The 8159-nt window shown below is 38.6% G+C and overlaps 1 pseudogene; it reads left to right on the plus strand.

The window, feature by feature from the left end:
- Positions 1–6023: 6023 nt before the first annotated feature.
- On the plus strand, positions 6024–6516 carry LOC122733812 (annotated as a pseudogene).
- The last annotated feature ends 1643 nt before the right edge of the window (positions 6517–8159 follow it).

Consider the following 8159-nt stretch of genomic DNA (forward strand, 5'->3'; position numbering starts at 1 on the left):
CTCTCCTAATTTACCTATGGTATCACCTCTTATGTCTAAATCATGTATCCATTTTGACCTTATTTTAGTATAAGGTGTAAGATGTTGGTCTATGCCTAATTTCTGCCCTACTATCTTCCAGTTTTCCCAGCAGTTTTTGTCGAATACTGAATTCCTATCCCAGAAGCTAGAGTCTTTGGGTTTATCAAACAGTAAATTACTAATGTCATTTACTACTGTGTCTCGTGTGCCTAGCCTATTACCTTGATCCTCCACTCTATTTCTTAGCCAGTACCAGATAGTTTTGATGACTGCCGCTTTATACTAAAGCTTCAGATTTGGTACCGCTAACCCACCTTCCTGTGAATTTTTTTCATTATTTCCCTGGATATTCTTGATTTTTTGTTTTTCCAAATGGATTTTGTTATTGTTTTTTCTAGCTCTATAAAATAATTTTTAGGTAGTCTGATTGGTATGGCACTGAATAAGTAAATTAATTTGGGTAGAATTGTCATTTTTACTATATTAGCTCTGCCTATCCATGAGCAATTTATATCTTTCCAATTATTTAGATCTGATTTGACTTGTGTGAAGAGTGTTTGGTAATTGTATTCATAGAGTTCCTGGGTTTGTCTTGGCAAATAGACTCCCAAGTATTTTATATTATCTACCGTTACTTTAAATGGAATTTCTCTTTCTATCTCTTGCTGCTGGACTTTGTTGGTCATGTATAGAAATGCTGATGATTTATGTGGATTTATTTTATAACCTGCTACTTTGCTAAAGTTGTTAATTGTTTCAAGTAATTTTTGAGTTGATTCTCTAGGATTCTCTAAGTATACCATCATATCATCTGCAAAGAGTGATAGTTTTGTTTCCTCCTTGCCTATTCTAATTCCTTTAATTACTTTCTCTTCTCTGATTGCTAAAGCTAACATTTCTAGTACAATATTAAATAATAGAGGTGATAATGGACATCCCTGTTTCACCCCTGATCTTATTGGGAAGGCCTCTAATTTATCTCCATTACATATAATGCTTGCTGATGGTTTTAGGTAGATACTGTTTATTATTTTAAGGAAAACTCCACCTATTCCTAAGCTCTCTAGTGTTTTTATTAGGAATGGGTGCTGTACTTTGTCAAAAGCTTTCTCTGCATCTATTGAGATAATCATATGATTTTGGGTAGTTTTCTTATTGATGTGGTTGATTATGTTCATAGTTTTCCTAATGTTGAACCAGCCCTGTATTCCTGGTGTAAATCCCACCTGGTCATAGTGTATTCTCCTGGTGATCACTTGCTGTAATCTCCTTGCTTATATCTTATTTAAGATTTTAGCATCAATATTCATTAGGGAAATTGGTCTATAATTTTCTTTCTCTGTTTTTGCTTTGCCCGGTTTTGGTATCACCACGATATTTGTATCATAAAACAAATTTGGTAGAACTCCTTCTTCAGCTGTTTTTCCAAATAATTTGTATAATATTGGAATTAATTGTTCTTTAAACATTTGGTGGGGCAGCTAGATGGCGCAATGGTTAAGCACCGGCCCTGAATTCAGGAGTACCTGAGTTCAAATCCGGCCTCAGACACTTGACACTTACTAGCTCTGTGACCCTGGGCAAGTCACTTAACCCCCGTTGCCTGCAAAAACAAAACAAAACAAAACAAAAAAAGAAAATGAGCCATGTACTGTTGAGAAAAGGGTATATTCCTTTCTATCCCCATTCAATTTTCTCCAGACATCTATCATGTCTAACTTTTCTAGTAATCTATTCACCTCTTTCACTTCTTCTTCTTCTTCTTTTTTTTTTTTTTTTGCAGGGCAATGGGGGTTAAGTGACTTGCCCGGGGTCACACAGCTAGTAAGTGTCAAGTGTCTGAGGCCAGATTTGAACTCAGGTACTCCTGAATCCAGGGCCGGTGCTTTATCTACTGTGCCACCTAGCCACCCCTTTCACTTCTTTCTTATTTATTTTGTGGCTAGATTTATCTAATTCTGAGAGGGGGAGATTCAGATCCCCCACTAGTATAGTATTACTGTCTAACTCCTCTTGTAACTCATTTAACTTCTCCTCTAAGAACTTGGATGCTATACCACTTGGCGCATACATATTTAATATTGATATTACTTCATTATCTATAGTACCTTTTAGCAAGATGTAGTTTCCTTCCTTATCTCTTTTAACGAGATCTATTTTTGCCTGTGCTTTGTCTGAGATAAGGATTACTACCCCTGCTTTTTTTTACTTTAGCTGAAGCATAATATATTCTGCTCCAGCCTTTTACCTGTACTCTGTGTGTGTCTCTCTGCTTCAAATGTGTTTCTTGTAAACAGCATATTGTAGGATTCTGGTTTTTAATGCACTCTGCAATTCACTTCCGTTTTATAGCAGAGTTCATCCCATTCACATTCACAGTTATTATTACTGACTGTCTATTCCCCTCTATTCTATTTACCCCCTTTGTACTTTTCCCCCCTTCTTTCACCCTATTCCTCCTCACTGATGTTTTGCTTCTTACCCCTGCCTCCCCCAATCTGCCCTCCCTTTTTATCACCCCCTCCCTTTTCTTTACCTTTTTTTCCCTTGCTTTTGTCCTCCCTTCTATCAGTTCCCCCCTTTCCCTTTCCCTTCCCCTTTTACTTCCCTAAAGAATGAGCTAAGTTTCTTTATCCCAATGAATGTATATGTTATTCCCTCTTTGAATCAAATCTAATGAGAGTAGGGTTGAAACAATGTTCACCCCTCCTTTCTTTCCCTGTATTGTAATAGTTTTTTTTTCACCTCTTCATATGATGTAATTCACCCCATTCCACCTCCCCTTTCCTCTCCTCCCCAGAGACTCCCTTTTTAACCCCTTAATTTTCTTTGTATCATCATATCAAAGACAATTTATATTTATACCCTCTGTGTAAAGTCCTTCTCTCTGCCCAAATACATTTACAGTTCTTAAGAGTTATGAGTATTTTCTTCCCATGTAGGGATGTAAACAGTTTAACCTAATTGAGTAACTTTTTTCCCTCTGTTTACCTTTTTAAACTTCTCTTGAGTCTTGTATGTTAAGATCAAATTTTCTATTCAGTTCTGGTCTTTTCATCAGGAAACCTTGAAAGTCCCCAATGTCATCGAATGTCCATCTTTTCCCCTGAAAGAGAATGCACATTTTTGCTGGGTAATAGATTCTTGGCTGCAATCCAAGCTCCTTTGCCTCCCGGAATATCATATTCCAAGCCTTGCGGTCCTTTAATGTTGAAGCTGCCAGGTCCTGAGCAATCCTGACTGTGGCTCCATGATATTTAAATTGCTTCTTTCTGGCTGCTTGGAGTATTTTCTCCTTCACCTGATAATTCTGGAATTTGGCTACAATATTCCTTGGAGTTTTCCTTTTGGGGTCTGTTTCAGGAGGTGATCAGTGGATTCTTTCAATGATGATTTTATCCTCTGATTCTATGATATCAGGGCAGTTCTCCTTGATAATTTCCCGGACTATGGTGTCTAGATTCTTTTTCTGGTCATGGCTTTCAGGCAGTCCAATGATTCTCAAATTCTCTCCTCCATCTGTTTTCCAGATCAGTTGTCTTTCCAATGAGGTATTTCACATTTTCTTCTATTTTTTCATTCTTTTGATTCTGCTTGACTGATTCCTGGTGTCTCATGGATTCTTTATCTTCCAACTGTCCAATTCTAATTTTTAAGGCATTGTTTTCTTCAGTAGGATTATGCATCTTTTTTTTTTCCATTTGGCCAGATGAATTTTTTAAGGAATTGTTTTCCGCGGTCAATCTTTATGCTTCCTTTTCCAAGCTTCTGATTCTTTTTTCATAGTTTTCTTGTTTTGCTTTCATTTCTCTCCCCATTTTTTCTTCTACCTCTCTCAATTGATTTTTAAAATCCCTTTTGAGCTCTTCCAGGAAGGCTTTTTGTTCTTGAGATCAATTCACCTTCCCTCCTGAGGCTTCAGATGTAGGCAATTTGAGGCTATTGTCCTCATCTGAGTTTGTGTTGGCTTCTTCCCTATTGATACAGAAGCTCTCAATGGAGAGGGCTCTTTTTTGCTTCTTACTCATTATTGCAGCCTATTTATTTATTTTTCAAGTTGAGGTCTGCTCTGGGGGCACCAGGGTCCCTGCTTTGGGCTTCTTGTGCAGGGGTACAGGTGTTGCACAACCGGCTTTTTACACACTGAGGCCTTTATGGTGTGTGCAGGTCCCCCGCCCTGCACTTCCTGTCTGAGTGCACTAGGATCAGTGGGCCTAGTCACACCTATCCTGTTTGTGACCCTCCAGCTGGCAACTTGCCCTCTCAGCTGGTGCAGGTAGGTTTTTCCACTGTCCTTCTTGGCCACTAGATTTTTGAGCCAGGTTCCAGGGGCCTCAGTTGTTCGGCTGTGGCCCGCAGCTCCTGCTGACTTGCCCGCCCCTCTCGGCGCTGGGCTGCTGTCCTGCGCTAGGCCTCCCTTTTGCTCGAGTCAGACTGACCTTTTCCTGAAGTCTTCTAAATTATCTCTGGTTGGAAGACTGTGTCTCTCTGTCTCTTTGCAGGTTCTGTAGTTTCAGAATCCATCCAGAGGCTTGATTTAATGTTCTTTTTGAGGGAACAGAAGGAGAGCTCAGGCAGCTTGCTGCTTCCTCTCCGCCATCTTGGCTCCGCCCTCCATGCAGTCATTTCTAATCCTAGTGATTACAGTTGATAAAAGATTAGCCAGGCAATACAGAGCAAAGCACTCAAGGCATTGGTTATTGCTCTTTTTCCTTTCAAAGGCTAGATTTACCCTGCAGGAATCTATTGCTAACTCCATAAATTCAAGACTTGATTTGGCTCTTTCCTCCCTCTTAACCAGGACTGAACTCTCCCACGGGCTTATATCCAATAAAAGCAGGGTTTGGAATGTTTTCAGTTGCGATTGTAGGTGACGAACTAGAACCAGCATACAAAAAGTGTGGCCATAAATTGCTGCTCCCCTTGTCTGTGCTTCTCTTCCTCCTTGTCTGGTCTGAACTATTCACTGAGCTGAAATATTATTTTTATACACTAGATGTCACCAAAGGACTGTGGTGTTCACTTCAATGGTCAAGAAGCCTTTTTTTTTTTTTTTAAACGGAGTGCTTACTTTATTTTTAAATATATCATCAATTCAACAAGTAACTTTCAAAGTTGTCCTGCTTGTTTAGGATTCTGTATGGCCTTCTTTCAGTTCTTTTCTCATTTAGGTGGAAGAGGGGGAGGGAGGAGGGGAAATAGGAAACCCTAATCCTCTAACCTCTTCTCTTTCATCCTCCTCTGCTCAATTGGGGAAAAAAAGGAAAGAAAGAGAAAACTCTTGTAAGAAAAATATACACAGACAATCCAAGAAAATTCCTTCATTGACCATGTCCAAAAATATGTCTCATTCATCATCTCACAGGAATTGGGTAGCTTGCCAGATCAATCATGGTTAGTCATTCCATTGCTCAGAGTTCTTAAGTCTTTCAAAGTTGGGGTTGGTTTTGGTTTTTTGGTTTTTTTGCTACATTGTTGTTATATAAATTGTTCAGCTAGTTCTGCTCACTTAACTCTGAATCAATCCATGTGACAATTTTCCGGTTTCTCTGAAATCTTTCCTTTCCTTATTTACAGACCATTGGTTTTCTATTACATTTATATATCATAATTCTTGTAATCATATCCCAATTAATGAGAACCCCTTTAGTTTTTAGTTCTTTTTTTCACTACAAAAAAGTGATTATATTTTTGTGTATTGGGAACCTTTCCTCTTTCTTTTATAGGATATGGGCCTATTAGTATATCCCTGGGTCCAATGGTATTCATGTAGTCACATGAATTGGGGGGCATGTATGGTCTGAAATAGCTTCCTTTAAAATCCAGTTATTGCATACGTTCTCTTACCCAGGTCCAATAAAAGTCACTCTTCTAATAAAAGAAAAGCAGGCCCTCCGTTGCATCGCAGAGTCAGAGCCCGAGCGGAACCCCTGGCCAGGAGGAGGGGGGAGGGGGCGGCGCCAGGCTGGCCGGGGATTATCAGCATTTGAACAGACCGCATCATGTGCCAGTACTAGCTACTGGTCCTCGGTTCAGGAGGCGTGGGGAAGTCTGCTTTGACAGTACAGTTTGCCCAAGGAATCTTGGTTGAAAACTATGACCCTACGATATGCAAGTCGAAGGTGATTGCCACCAGTGTATGCTTGAAATCCTCAATACAGCAGGGACACAGCAATTCACAGCAATGAGAGATCTGCATATGAAGAATGGCCAGGGGTTTGCACTAGTATATTCTGTTACAGCTCAGTCCACGTTGAAGGACTCAGAAGAAGATTTTACAAGTTAAAGATACAGAAGATGTTCCAATGATGTTGGTTGGGAATAAATGTGACCTGGAAGATGAGCGAGTAGTTCAAAATTTAGCTAGACAGTGGTGTCTCCTGCAAAGTCAAAGATTAACGTTAACAAGCCCTTTTATGACCTGGTCAGACAAATAATAGAAAAACATCACTGGAAAAGAAGGAACCTGAAAAGAAATCCTGCCTACTGCTTTAGACCCCAGCGCAGGGCAGCTCTGAGCCAGATTATGCAGCTGCCTAATTGTGCCAGAAAAGTGCCAGAATTCCAGACTTCAAAAAATACATGAATTAATTAAAAACATACCTGAAGAGGCTTCTCCTGTTTTATATATTATGTAAAGAATCTCAGTCTTATAATGGCTTGCACAAGTTCCCTGGAGAAAAAAATTGTTCTGTGTATATCTCTTGGAAAAATAAGGCAGTAGTATTTTTCCTTTGCGATAAGTTATTTTTTTGTTTGTTTGTTTTTGTGTGTGTGTGAGGCAGTTGGGGTTAAGTGACTTGCCTAGGGTCACACAGCTAGTGTTAAGTGTCTGAGGTCGGATTTGAACTCAGGTTCTCCTGACTCCAGGGCCGGTGCTTTATCCACTGTGCCATCTAGCTGCCCCAATAAGTTATAACAGATGTGAAAATAAATATAATTGACTCTGACATGATTATTCAAAAGAGCATGGATGCATTTCAAATGTTAGGTATTGTAACTCTAATTCAAGGAGTTCATATTGATCTTTGTATCATAATTCCTCCCCATCAAGAACTAAAAAGTTGAACCATTATACTTTATAATGATACAGGTATAGAATATGAAATTTTCTCACAAACTCACTGCAGCAAATAACTTTTTTGAGCCATTGATTTCATTTTATATTTTTAAAATTATGGAATATCATTCTGCCATTATATTCTAATTTAAATTGTGCATAATGCTTTAGAAAAATGGGTCTTTTATAGGAAAAAATCCTGGGATAACTGATTTCTATGGCTTTCAAAGCTAAAATATGTAATATACTAAACCAATTTTAATATTGCTTCTTGTGTTTTACTGTCACAGATTAAATTACAGCTTTTATGAATGAAGGAAAAACAGTTCAGCAAATTGGATTGTAGCATAAGTCATGTCTGACAGAATATAGAATACATCTTCCTTTTTTTATAAATCTGACATTCCATGCTTCCCTAATTTATTGCCATTTATGTCAAAATCATGTACGGATTTATTTTGCTATATACTGTGAGATGTTCATCCATACCTAATTTGTCCTAAACTGTTTTCCAGTTTTACCAGCAATTTTTGTCAGATACTGATTTCTTGTCCCCAAATATTAGCTATTTTGGTTTATCAAAGACAACATCACTGTGGTCATTTAGTACTATGCATTGTGTACCTGATCCTCCCTACTGTTTCTTCACCAGTATCAGAGTTTTTTGATGAGAGATCTGGTACTAGCAAGTCACCTTCCTTCACATTTTTCCATTGATTCCCTCAATATTCTTTTTTTTTTTTTTTTTTAGTGAGGCAATTGGGGTTAAGTGACTTGCCCAGGGTCACACAGCTAGTAAGTGTCAAGTATCTGAGGCCGGATTTGAACTCAGGTAGTCCTGACTCCAGGGCCGGCGCTCCATCCACTGCGCCACCTAGCTGCCCCGATTCCCTCAATATTCTTGATCTTTACTTCTTTCAAGTGATTTTTTTGGGGTTTTTTTTTCCAGCTGTATAATTTTTTAAGAAAAATTTTGATTCATCTGGCATTGAATAGGTCAGTTAATTTCTGTAGAATTGTACTTATATTGGCTTGGCTTACTCATGAGCCATTAATATTGCTCCAGTTTAGATCTGAC

The sequence above is a fragment of the Dromiciops gliroides genome, chromosome X (assembly GCF_019393635.1).
Source record: "Dromiciops gliroides isolate mDroGli1 chromosome X, mDroGli1.pri, whole genome shotgun sequence".
In the NCBI taxonomy this organism is placed as follows: domain Eukaryota; kingdom Metazoa; phylum Chordata; class Mammalia; order Microbiotheria; family Microbiotheriidae; genus Dromiciops; species Dromiciops gliroides.